The sequence below is a fragment of the Salvelinus alpinus genome, chromosome 7 (assembly GCF_045679555.1).
Source record: "Salvelinus alpinus chromosome 7, SLU_Salpinus.1, whole genome shotgun sequence".
Taxonomy (NCBI): domain Eukaryota; kingdom Metazoa; phylum Chordata; class Actinopteri; order Salmoniformes; family Salmonidae; genus Salvelinus; species Salvelinus alpinus.
In genome coordinates this window covers 24,752,485-24,766,844 of record NC_092092.1, presented here as the reverse complement: position 1 = coordinate 24,766,844, position 14,360 = coordinate 24,752,485, and positions in this window count along the sequence as shown.

Sequence of the window (14,360 nt, the reverse complement as noted above, 5' to 3'; positions counted from 1 at the left end):
ATGTTTGCACATTTATGAAAAAACAACATGAATACCTAATTTACATAAGTATTAAGACCATTTGCTGTGAGACTCGAAATTGAGATCAGGTGCATCCTGTTGCCATTGACCATCCTTGAGATGTTTCTACAACTTGATTGGAGTCCACCTGTGGTAAATTCAATTGATATGAGATAAATTGGAAAGGCATACATCTGTCTAGATAAGGTCCCACAGTTGACGGTGCAAGTCAGAGGAAAAAGCAAGCTACAAGGTTGAAGGAATTGTCCGTGGAGCTCCGAAACCGGATTGTGTCGAGGCACAGATCTGGGGAAGGGTACCAAAACATTTCTGCAGCATTGAAGGTCCCATAGGAACGCTGTGGCCTCCATCATTCTAAATGGAAGAAGTTTGGAACCACCAAGACTCTTCCTAGAGCTGGCCACCCAGCCAAACTGAACAATCAGTGTAGAAAAGCCTTGGTCAGGAAGCACACAGCAAAGACAACGCAGGAGTGGCTTCGGGTCAAGTCTCTGAATGTCCTTGAGTGGCCCAGCCAGAGCCCGGACTTGAACATGATCAAACATCTCTGGAGAGACCTGGCTGTGCCAGGTTGTGCAACAACGCTCCCCATCCAACATGACAGAGCTTGAGAGGATCTGCAGAGAAGGATGGGAAAAACTCCCCAAATACAGGTGTGGCAAGCTTGTAGCGTCATACCCAAGAATATTCGAGGCTGTAATCGTGGTGCTTCAACAAAATACTTAGTAAAGGGTCTGAATACTTATGTAAATGTGATATTTCCAGGATGGTTATAGATGTGCAAAATGTTCCCAAAAACGTTTTTGCTTTGTTATGATGGGTTATTGTGTGTAGATACTGTATATGAGGGTGAAAAAAACATTTTAGAACAAGTCTGTAATGTAACAAATGTGGAAAAATTCAAGGGGTCTGAATACTTTCCGAATACACTGTATACGACGGCTTTCAGTCAAATAGCATTCAGGGCTCGAACTACCCAGTTTATAACTGTTAATAATGTATAGTATAGTACAAAACTATGGCCCCCACTAAAATAAATACAATTGACTCTTGTTCCGGGGTCAATGTGGAATTAGTCACTGGCTTACTGGTGGTCTTTCATGCCGTCCCCTAGGAGGGTCACTTGAGTGTGTTGAGTCACTGACGTGGTCTTCCTGTCTGGGTTGGCGCCCCCCCCTTGGGTTGTGCCGTGGCGGAGATCTTTGTGGGCTATACTCGGCCTTGTCTCAGGATGGTAAGTTGGTGGTTGAAGATATCCCTCTAGTCGTGTGGGGGCTGTGCTTTGTCAAAGTGGGTGGGATTATATCCTGGCAAAGTGGGTGGGGTATCATCGGATGGGGCCAAAGTGTCTCCTGACCTCTCCTGTCTCAGCCTCCAGTATTTATGCTGCAGTAGTTTATGTGTCGGGGGGCTAGGGTCAGTTTGTTATATCTGGAGTACTTCTCCTGTCTTATCCGGTGTCCTGTGCGAATTTAAGTATGCTCTCTCTAATTATCTCTTTCTCTCTTTCTTTCTCTCTCTCGGAGGACCTGAGCCCTAGGACCATGCCTCAGGACTACCTAGCATGATGACTCCTTGCTGTCCCCAGTCCACCTGGCCATGCTACTGCTCCAGTTTCAACTGTTCTGCCTGGGGCTATGGAACCCTGACCTGTTCACCGGACGTGCTACCCGTCCCAGACCTTCTGTTTTCAACTCTCTAGAGACAGCAGGAGCGGTAGAGATACTCTTAATGATCGGCTATGAAAAGCCAACTGACATTTACTCCTGAGGTGCTGACTTGCTGCACCCTCGACAACTACTGTGATTATTATTATTTGACCATGCTGGTAATTTATGAACATTTGAACATCTTGGCCATGTTCTGTTATAATCTCCACCTGGCACAGCCAGAAGAGGACTGGCCACCCCTCAAAGCCTGGTTGCTCTCTAGGTTTCTTCCTAGGTTTTGGCCTTTCTAGGGAGTGCTTCTACACCTGCATTCTTTGCTGTTTGGGGTTTTAGGCTGGGTTTCTGTACAGCACTTTGAGATATCAGCTGATGTAAGAAGGGCTATATAAATAAATTTGATTTGATATGTTTATTATTTTTCCTAATACCACTAGGCTCTCCAGCCTCATATCTGTCTTCACCTGTGATGTGGTGAGGTTGGACCCAGGTGCAGAGAAGAGACCAGACGAGGAATCAGTGGTTAAGGATAAGCATAATACACCTCTTTTAACAGGGAAATCATAATGACTAAATAGGACACACCTGGGTGTCGTTAATGTCTCTAGGATGGTCTCTGCCGCCCTCTGGTGATAGGTGGAACCATGACATAACCAACCAGGGAAGCCCTGCATTCTGTAATTCCGAGGGAAAAAGGCAGGAAAAAGTAGCAGCAGAGGGGTGCTGTCTATCAAACCGCAACAAAAAGCCTCCTGTGTTCACATGTTGGAAACATCTTCATCATGTGAATCTGTAACGATTGTTCTCCTCGTCTGAGGAGGAGCAGGGATCGGACCAAAACGCAGCTTTTGTGGAATACATAATGAGATTTTATTGAAACAAGACGAACACGAAACACTCTTGATAAATTACAAAATAACAAACGACGTAGACCGACCTGAACATGAGAACTTACATATAACGAAGAACGCACGAACAGGAACAGACTAGACAAACGAAACAGTCCCGTGTGGTACAAACACTGACACTGAAGACAATCACCCACAAACAAACGGTGTGAACAGCCTACCTTAATATGGTTCTCAATCAGAGGAAACGTAAAACACCTGCCCCTGATTGAGAACCATATCAGGCTAATTAACAATGAACCTAAACATAGAAACACATAACATAGAATGCCCACCCAGCTCACGTCCTGACCATACTAAACAAAGACAAAATAAAGGAAATAAGGTCAGGAACGTGACAGTACCCCCACCTCAAGGTGCAGACTCCGGCCGCAAAACCTGAACCTATAGGGGAGGGCCTGGGTGGGCATCTGTCCACGGCGGCTCTGGCTCAGGACGTTGTCCCCACCCCACCATAGTCAATCCCCGCTTCCGTAGCCTCCTCCCAATGGCCACCCTCCAAATTAACCCACCTGGATTAATAAGGGACAGCACCGGACTAAGGGGCAACACCGGGATGAGGGGTAGCACCGGACTGAGGGGCAGCACCGGACTGAGGGGCAGCTCCGGACTGAGGGGCAGCTCCGGACTGAGGGGCAGCTCCGGACTGAGGGGCAGCTCCGGACTGAGGGGCAGCTCCGGACTGAGGAACAGCTCCGGACTGAGGGTCAGCTCCGGACTGTCTGACGGCTCTGGCTGCTCATGGCTGGCTGACGGCTCTGGCTGCTCATGGCTGGCTGACGGCTCTGGCTGCTCATGGCTGGCTGACGGCTCTGGCTGCTCATGGCTGGCGGACGGCTCTGGCTGCTCATGGCTGGCGGACGGCTCTGGCTGCTCATGGCTGGCGGACGGCTCTGGCTGATCATGGCTGGCGGACGGCTCCGGCTGCTCATGGCTGGCGGACGGCTCTGGCTGCTCATGTCTGGCGGAAGGCTCTGGCGGCTCCTGTCTGGCGGAAGGCTCTAGCGGCTCCTGTCTGGCGGACGGCTCTAGCGGCTCCTGTCTGGCGGACGGCTCTAGCGGCTCCTGTCTGGCGGACGGCTCTAGCGGCTCCTGACTGACGGACGGCTTTGAAGGCTCAGGACAGACGGGCGGCTTTGAAGGCTCAGTACAGACGGGCAGCGCAGGCGGCGCTTGGCAGACGGACAGCTCAGACGGCGTTGGGCAGACGGGCAGTTCAGGCGCCGCTGGGCAGACGGCAGACTCTGGCCGGCTGAGGCGCACTGTAGGCCTGGTGCGTGGTGCCGGAACTGGAGGTACCGGGCTAAGGACACGCACCTTAAGGCTAGTGCGGGGAGCAGCAACAGGATGCACAGGACTCTGGAGACGCACAGGAGGCTTGGTGCGTGGTGCCGGAACTGGTGGTACCGGGCTGGAGACACGCACCATAGGGCTAGTGTGTGGAGGAGGAACAGGGCTCTGGAGACGCACAGGAAGCCTGGTGCGTGGTGTTGGCACTGGTGGTACTGGGCTGGGGCGGGGAGGTGGCGCCGGATATACTGGACCGTGCAGGCGTACTGGCTCCCTTGAGCACCGAGCCTGCCCAACCTTACCTGGTTGTATGCTCCCCGTAGCCCGACCAGTGCGGGGAGGTGGAATAACCCGCACTGGGCTGTGTTGGCGAACCTGGGACACCATGCGTAAGGCTGGTGCCATGTATGCCGGCCCGAGGAGACGCACTGGAGACCAGATGCGTTGAGCCGGCTTCATGGCACCTGGCTCAATGCCCAATCTAGCCCTACCAGTGCGGGGAGGTGGAATAACCCGCACCGGGCTATGCACACGTACAGGAGACACCGTGCGCTTTACCGCATAACACGGTGTCTGCCCGTACTCTCGCTCTCCACGGTAAGATCGGGAAGTGTGCGCAGGTCTCCTACCTGACTTCGCCACACTACCCTTTAGCCCCCCCCCCCCCACCAAGAAATGTTTGGGCTTGACTCACAGGCTTCCATGCTAGCCGCGTACCTTCATAACGCCGGTTCCTCTCTCCGGTTGCCTCTGCTCTCCTAACTGCCTCCAGCTGTTCCCATGGGAGGCGATCTTTTCCAGCCAGGATCTCCTCCCATGTGTAGCAACCCTTGCCGTCCAAAACGTCCTCCCATGTCCATTCCTCCTTCGTGCGCTGGTGCTGCTTTCTCCACGCTGCTTGGTCCTTGGTTGGTGGGTGATTCTGTAACGATTGTTCTCCTCCTCGTCTGAGGAGGAGCAGGGATCGGACCAAAACGCAGCTTTTGTGGAATACATAATGAGATTTTATTGAAACAAGACGAACACGAAACACACTTGATAAATTACAAAATAACAAACGACGTAGACCGACCTGGACATGAGAACTTACATATAACGAAGAACGCACGAACAGGAACAGACTAGACAAACGAAACAGTCCCGTGTGGTACAAACACTGACACTGAAGACAATCACCCACAAACAAACGGTGTGAACAGCCTACCTTAATATGGTTCTCAATCAGAGGAAACGTAAAACACCTGCCCCTGATTGAGAACCATATCAGGCTAATTAACAATGAACCTAAACATAGAAACACATAACATAGAATGCCCACCCAGCTCAAGTCCTGACCATACTAAACAAAGACAAAATAAAGGAAATAAAGTCAGGAACGTGACAGAATCAGAAGGGAAAATCCTCTTCCCCTTCCATCAGAGTGGCCAACATTGATGAAGCAGACCCCCACACAATACCCTGAGTCCAGAATGCGTACATGATCAAGTTAAGACCCCCATTCACCATGGCCTTTCCCTTCCTTTCCCGATGCAGTCTGAAGAACTATAGGGCCTGAATGGAATTTCTACACCTCCATATTTCCACATTTCCCTCCACCACCGACGGTTGACATACCTCTGACCCTCCAATCCCTTTACCACTGGTCAAATAACTCTTCCCCCTCCAACCCCTTTACCACTGGTCAAACACCTCTTCCCCCTCCAACCCCTTTACCACTGGTCAAATACCTCTACCCCCTCCAACCCCTTTACCACTGGTCAAATAACTCTACCCCCTCCAACCCCTTTATTACTGGTCAAATACCTCTACCCCCTCCAACCCCTTTACCACTGGTCAAATAACTCTTCCCCCTCCAACCCCTTTACCACTGGTCAAACACCTCTACCCCCTCCAACCCCTTTACCACTGGTCAAATACCTCTAACCCCTCCAACCCCTTTACCACTGGTCAAACACCTCTTCCCCCTCCAACCCCTTTACCACTGGTCAAACACCTCTTCCCACTCCAACCCCTTTACCACTGGTCAAATACCTCTACCCCCTCCAACCCCTTTACCACTGGTCAAATACCTCTACCCCCTCCAACCCCTTTACCACTGGTCAAATACCTCTACCCCCTCCAACCCCTTTACCACTGGTCAAACACCTCTACCCCCTCCAACCCCTTTACCACTGGTCAAATACCTCTACCCCCTCCAACCCCTTTACCACTGGTCAAATAACTCTTCCCCCTCCAACCCCTTTACCACTGGTCAAACACCTCTACCCCCTCCAACCCCTTTACCACTGGTCAAATACCTCTACCCGCTCCAACCCCTTTACCACTGGTCAAACACCTCTACCCGCTCCAACCCCTTTACCACTGGTCAAATACCTCTACCCCCTCCAACCCCTTTACCACTGGTCAAACACCTCTACCCGCTCCAACCCCTTTACCACTGGTCAAATACCTCTACCCCCTCCAACCCCTTTACCACTGGTCAAACACCTCTACCCCCTCCAACCCCTTTACCACTGGTCAAACACCTCTACCCGCTCCAACCCCTTTACCACTGGTCAAATACCTCTGCCCCCTCCAACCCCTTTACCACTGGTCAAACACCTCTACCCCCTCCAACCCCTTTATTACTGGTCAAACACCTCTACCCCCTCCAACCCCTTTACCACTGGTCAAATACCTCTACCCCCTCCAACCCCTTTACCACTGGTCAAACACCTCTACCCCCTCCAACCCCTTTACCACTGGTCAAATACCTCTACCCCCTCCAACCCCTTTACCACTGGTCAAATACCTCTTCCCATTCCAACCCCTTTACCACTGGTCAAACACCTCTACCCCCTCCAACCCCTTTACCACTGGTCAAATACCTTTTCCCCCTCCAACCCCTTTACCACTGGTCAAATACCTCTTCCCATTCCAACCCCTTTACCACTGGTCAAACACCTCTACCCCCTCCAACCCCTTTACCACTGGTCAAACACCTCTACCCCCTCCAACCCCTTTACCACTGGTCAAATACCTCTACCCGCTCCAACCCCTTTACCACTGGTAAAACACCTCTACCCGCTCCAACCCCTTTACCACTGGTCAAATACCTCTACCCCCTCCAACCCCTTTACCACTGGTCAAACACCTCTACCCGCTCCAACCCCTTTACCACTGGTCAAATACCTCTACCCCCTCCAACCCCTTTACCACTGGTCAAACACCTCTACCCCCTCCAACCCCTTTACCACTGGTCAAACACCTCTACCCCCTCCAACCCCTTTACCACTGGTCAAACACCTCTACCCGCTCCAACCCCTTTACCACTGGTCAAACACCTCTACCCCCTCCAACCCCTTTATTACTGGTCAAACACCTCTACCCCCTCCAACCCCTTTACCACTGGTCAAATACCTCTACCCCCTCCAACCCCTTTACCACTGGTCAAACACCTCTACCCCCTCCAACCCCTTTACCACTGGTCAAATACCTCTACCCCCTCCAACCCCTTTACCACTGGTCAAATACCTCTTCCCATTCCAACCCCTTTACCACTGGTCAAACACCTCTACCCCCTCCAACCCCTTTACCACTGGTCAAATACCTTTTCCCCCTCCAACCCCTTTACCACTGGTCAAATACCTCTTCCCATTCCAACCCCTTTACCACTGGTCAAACACCTCTACCCCCTCCAACCCCTTTACCACTGGTCAAACACCTCTTCCCCCTCCAACCCCTTTACCACTGGTCAAACACCTCTACCCCCTCCAACCCCTTTACCACTGGTCAAACACCTCTACCCCCTCCAACCCCTTTACCACTGGTCAAATACCTCTACCCCCTCCAACCCCTTTACCACTGGTCAAATAACTCTTCCCCCTCCAACCCCTTTACCACTGGTCAAACACCTCTACCCCCTCCAACCCCTTTACCACTGGTCAAATACCTCTACCCGCTCCAACCCCTTTACCACTGGTCAAACACCTCTACCCGCTCCAACCCCTTTACCACTGGTCAAATACCTCTACCCCCTCCAACCCCTTTACCACTGGTCAAACACCTCTACCCGCTCCAACCCCTTTACCACTGGTCAAATACCTCTACCCCCTCCAACCCCTTTACCACTGGTCAAACACCTCTACCCCCTCCAACCCCTTTACCACTGGTCAAACACCTCTACCCCCTCCAACCCCTTTACCACTGGTCAAACACCTCTACCCGCTCCAACCCCTTTACCACTGGTCAAACACCTCTACCCCCTCCAACCCCTTTATTACTGGTCAAACACCTCTACCCCCTCCAACCCCTTTACCACTGGTCAAATACCTCTACCCCCTCCAACCCCTTTACCACTGGTCAAACACCTCTACCCCCTCCAACCCCTTTACCACTGGTCAAATACCTCTACCCCCTCCAACCCCTTTACCACTGGTCAAATACCTCTTCCCATTCCAACCCCTTTTCCACTGGTCAAACACCTCTACCCCCTCCAACCCCTTTACCACTGGTCAAATACCTTTTCCCCCTCCAACCCCTTTACCACTGGTCAAATACCTCTTCCCATTCCAACCCCTTTACCACTGGTCAAACACCTCTACCCCCTCCAACCCCTTTACCACTGGTCAAACACCTCTACCCCCTCCAACCCCTTTACCACTGGTCAAATACCTCTACCCGCTCCAACCCCTTTACCACTGGTCAAACACCTCTACCCGCTCCAACCCCTTTACCACTGGTCAAATACCTCTACCCCCTCCAACCCCTTTACCACTGGTCAAACACCTCTACCCGCTCCAACCCCTTTACCACTGGTCAAATACCTCTACCCCCTCCAACCCCTTTACCACTGGTCAAACACCTCTACCCCCTCCAACCCCTTTACCACTGGTCAAACACTTCTACCCCCTCCAACCCCTTTACCACTGGTCAAACACCTCTACCCGCTCCAACCCCTTTACCACTGGTCAAACACCTCTACCCCCTCCAACCCCTTTATTACTGGTCAAACACCTCTACCCCCTCCAACCCCTTTACCACTGGTCAAATACCTCTACCCCCTCCAACCCCTTTACCACTGGTCAAACACCTCTACCCCCTCCAACCCCTTTACCACTGGTCAAATACCTCTACCCCCTCCAACCCCTTTACCACTGGTCAAATACCTCTTCCCATTCCAACCCCTTTACCACTGGTCAAACACCTATACCCCCTCCAACCCCTTTACCACTGGTCAAATACCTTTTCCCCCTCCAACCCCTTTACCACTGGTCAAATACCTCTTCCCATTCCAACCCCTTTACCACTGGTCAAACACCTCTACCCCCTCCAACCCCTTTACCACTGGTCAAACACCTCTTCCCCCTCCAACCCCTTTACCACTGGTCAAACACCTCTACCCCCTCCAACCCCTTTATTACTGGTCAAATACCTCTACCCCCTCCAACCCCTTTACCACTGGTCAAACACCTCTACCCCCTCCAACCCCTTTACCACTGGTCAAATACCTATACCCCCTCCAACCCCTTTACCACTGGTCAAACACCTCTACCCCCTCCAACCCCTTTACCACTGGTCAAATACCTCTTCCCCCTCCAACCCCTTTACCACTGGTCAAATACCTTTTCCCCCTCCAACCCCTTTACCACTGGTCAAATACCTCTACCCCTCCAACCCCTTTACCACTGGTCAAACACCTCTACCCCCTCCAACCCCTTTACCACTGGTCAAATACCTCTACCCCCTCCAACCCTTTACCACTGGTCAAATACCTCTACCCCCTCCAACCCCTTTACCACTGGTCAAATACCTCTACCCCCTCCAACCCCTTTACCACTGGTCAAACACCTCTTCCCCCTCCAACCCCTTTACCACTGGTCAAATACCTCTACCCCCTCCAACCCCTTTACCACTGGTCAAATACCTCTTCCCCCTCCAACCCCTTTACCACTGGTCAAATACCTCTACCCGCTCCAACCCCTTTACCACTGGTCAAACACCTCTACCCGCTCCAACCCCTTTACCACTGGTCAAATACCTCTACCCGCTCCAACCCCTTTACCACTGGTCAAACACCTCTACCCGCTCCAACCCCTTTACCACTGGTCAAACACCTCTTCCCCCTCCAACCCCTTTACCACTGGTCAAATACCTCTTCCCCCTCCAACCCCTTTACCACTGGTCAAATACCTCTACCCGCTCCAACCCCTTTACCACTGGTCAAACACCTCTACCCGCTCCAACCCCTTTACCACTGGTCAAACACCTCTACCCCCTCCAACCCCTTTACCACTGGTCAAATACCTCTTCCCCCTCCAACCCCTTTACCACTGGTCAAACACCTCTTCCCCCTCCAACCCCTTTACCACTGGTCAAATACCACTTCCCCCTCCAACCCCTTTACCACTGGTCAAATACCTCTACCCCTTCCAACCCCTTTACCATTGGTCAAATACCTCTACCCCCTCCAACCCCTTTACCACTGGTCAAATACCTCTACCCCCTCCAACCCCTTTACCACTGGTCAAATACCTCTACCCCCTCCAACCCCTTTACCACTGGTCAAATACCTCTACCCCCTCCAACCCCTTTACCACTGGTCAAACACCTCTACCCCCTCCAACCCCTTTACCACTGGTCAAACACCTCTACCCCCTCCCTCGATGTTCTTAACACCTCCCTCCTACGGCCCAAAAACGATAAGATGTGTTGCATGTTAATTCTAAGCGACTGCCTCCTCAAAAATACCTGGCTCTTTAGACGTGAACCAATAATGGGGAAAATGGTGCATGGGAGTGTTGAAGCATGGGCCTCTGAGTTTCCTATGAGTGCCGATAAATCTTGACAAAATGAAAGCTCATCCTGGGAGCGGGGCCTCCCTGGGCTTTTTTGTGTTGCTAATACACATTAGGCCTGGCTGGCTGCCTGCTTTGGCTACAAAGCTGCACCCTACAAAAAATGTTTTTGCAACAGCATCAACACACAGGCTCATCATCCTTCTAGACACACACACACACACACACACGCGCGCGCACACACACACACACGCACACACACACACGCACGCACACACGCACGCACACACGCACGCACGCACGCACACGCACACGCACGCACACACGCACACACACACACACACACGCAATGACAGGCCCGCACATCACAGGAGGCTTCTGAGGGGAGGATAGCTCATAATAATGGCTGGAACGGCGCAAATGGAATGCATTAAATGGCATACGTTATGTATTTTATACCATTCCACCTACTTCGCTCCAGCTATTACAATGAGCCCGTACTCCCCAAATGAAGGTGCCACCAACCACCTGTGTCGCGCACACATATACTTACAGACATTCAAAAACACATATTTGCACGCAAACGCTCACACCCACCTTCCAATGTAACATATTGAGGATGGGATAGAGTGACTCACACCCACCTTCCAATGTAACATATTGAGGATGGGATAGAGTGACTCACACCCACCTTCCAATGTAACATATTTAGGATGGGATAGAGTGACTCACACCCACCTTCCAATGTAACATATTGAGGATGGGATAGAGTGACGGGGAGAAGGAGGGAAAGGGAGAGCAACCACTCTTGCCCTATAAAAACTGATTTTCCTCTCACACATGAAATGATTTTTTCTGGGAGAGCGAGAGAGCACACACACACACACACACACACACACACACACACACACACACACACACACACACACACACACACACACACACACACACACACACACACACACACACACACACACACACACACACACACACACACACACAGATATGAATACATTTGACGTTGATAATGACTGTGTTAGGAGCTTTTTCAGACACAGTAAATAACGGATCATGCACGCTCTGCCCTCCTCAGTCAAGGAAACGGTTTAAAGATGTCTGAAAGACAAAGAGAAGAGAAAGAAAGAGAAAGAGAGGGAGAGAGCTTTGCTAACACAACACATTCAGGCTCTTCAACACATGGGGGATGGGAGGTTTTGGCAAACCCATATAGCCCGTAAAAGATCACTTTATTATTTACAAAGCACTGTAAAACTCAGCAGGCTACAGACAAGAGCTCCGATACCGTTTCACCTTCTCTAAATAAAATACACTGTCAGGATTAAGAGCTGTTTATTTACAAGCAGAGCATAACCATGTAAAAGAACTAAACCTAGAATATCAGCTTACAACACTACACTTCTGAGTCTTGTTAAAAAGGGAAACAGGTATTTTATTTGTCAACAAGGGTGAAATAAATTGAATTACTACAGTAAAGTAAATGCTTGTTAAGGTTGCTCTGATGGAAAGTGGATTAACCACTGAGCTTCAAAAATGTGTTTATGTGGCTAGAAAGAAACACCAGTGATAAGTGATGAACTGATTAAAAAAATGAAGGTTAAATTAATAAATAAAACAAATAGTATTTAATCTGCCATTTCTTCACTTTTTGGGTATCAGGGCAGGACTACAGCTCGAGAACATCTGATTTAGCTTAAACAAGAACAGGCCCAACCTTAGAAATGCAATTTAACCAACAGACTCATCAAAATGTTCAAATCTCTAAAAAACATTTTAATATTTTGAAGCATTTTTACATCCAAGTCACCATAAAACTGTCTCGTATAAAAATGTTGCATTCCATATTCCACACACAGGATTATATAAACGCAACTAGAGCATCCAAAGTATGTTGGCCATGCCCACATATCCCTCAAGAAACTACATCCGAAACCCAGTATGTGTTTGTGTGTGTCTTTGTGTGTGTGTCTTTGTGTGTGTGTCTTTGTGTGTGTGTGTCTTTGTGTGTGTGTGTGTGTGTGTGTGTGTGTGTGTGTGTGTGTGTGTGTGTGTGTGTGTGTGTGTGTGTGTGTGTGTGTGTGTGTGTGTGTGTGTGTGTGTGTGTGTGTGTGTGTGTGTGTGTGTGTGTGTGTGTGTGTGTGTGCCAGTCCGGTCAGACTCTCACTGGGGTTTCCTGTAGGGGTTAGCTCAGTCCAAGTAGACATCAACCTCTCATTCTCTCACAAACACAGCTCCCTAACACATACTTCTCTCCAAACTGGCTTAGCTTCCCTTGATCAACTTAGACACAAGTCAATAAAACATAAAACACCAAAAATAAGAACGTTTCATGACGAAGAAGGAATGTGAGCTTCTGAACATGCCAAAGTAATGTTCTGAGCCTGTTGGATGGTGATGGTCGGGTGAATCCAATAAAGTCAGAGCGGCGGAACTGCCATGATGTTCATAGCATTGATGATCTGGATCTGACAGTCTAATCCATGCAGCCTCTAACTCCTCTCATTTTGGTCGTTGAGGGTTCTGGATCCCATTTCAGAGGCCTGATTTTTGTATCCTTTAATTACGGAACCACATAATATTTCTCTCCATCTCTCTGCGTTCGATGTGTGATGGGTGTAGGGAGCTTCCCATGTGGAGGAATGTACAATATTTCTGTTGAAGATAGCTTCTCTCCCCTTAATTGGCTAGAGGTATTACTAAATTCCATTTCTTTGCACTTGTTGTCCAGATTCACAAGAACATATCATGAATGCTCATCTGAATTCAATGTTTCTCCCTTTAGAGCCTATCCCCTACAGAAAATATACAGACTTGATACACAAATAAACCCTATCTCTCCCTTGAAGGCAAAACAACACATGCTTTAAGTGCAGCTCAATTTCCCAACCCATTCAGCAAGGAAACAAGCTAGTTTAATCATAGATCTATTTTACTGATTACAAATGAACTGCTCTGAATCACTTCCTTTTGGGGAAATAATGCTCCATGTCAAAAAGCTGATAAAAAGGCAACATTAACAACCGGTGCCAAACAAACACAAACAAGACAAAGAAAAGCTAAGCACTAAGCATGCCCTATCGGGATTTATGCTAATAGAATAAACCACCTAGATCATTTTAGGCGACCTTCCCAACTCCTAACAGATTACGCCTGTGGTAATGATTTCTTAGGCGGCCCAATTCTGAGGCAAATCAGGCAAATTGCTTGAGGTGAACTTGATGGAAATGTGAGAACGTGATATGAAGGTTAGGCTGAGAGCATGATGGTACTAATGTAGTAGTAACAGTGTTGGTGGGGCCTTTAGGTCTGAGTACAGGAAAGCAGAAAATCAGCAAATCATAGCCAGAACCCGAACAAAGCTCTCAACGCACCAGTATCAATGATCACCATTGCTGCACATTACCCAGCCTCTCTCTTTCTCTTCCTGTGTGTCTCTCCTCTCTCAACGCTGCAAGGTTCCCACTGCACCTCAGGCGAGCCGGAGTAATGTGCGAGTGTGTGTGTGTGTGTGTGTGTGTGTGTGTGTGTGTGTGTGTGTGTGTGTGTGTGTGTGTGTGTGTGTGTGTGTGTGTGTGTGTGTGTGTGTGTGTGTGTGTGCGCTTGTGTGTGTGTTTGTGTCACAGGGGGAATATATCATTTCAGCTAGAAGGGACCCCCAAGCCAGTAGTTAATGAAGTGAA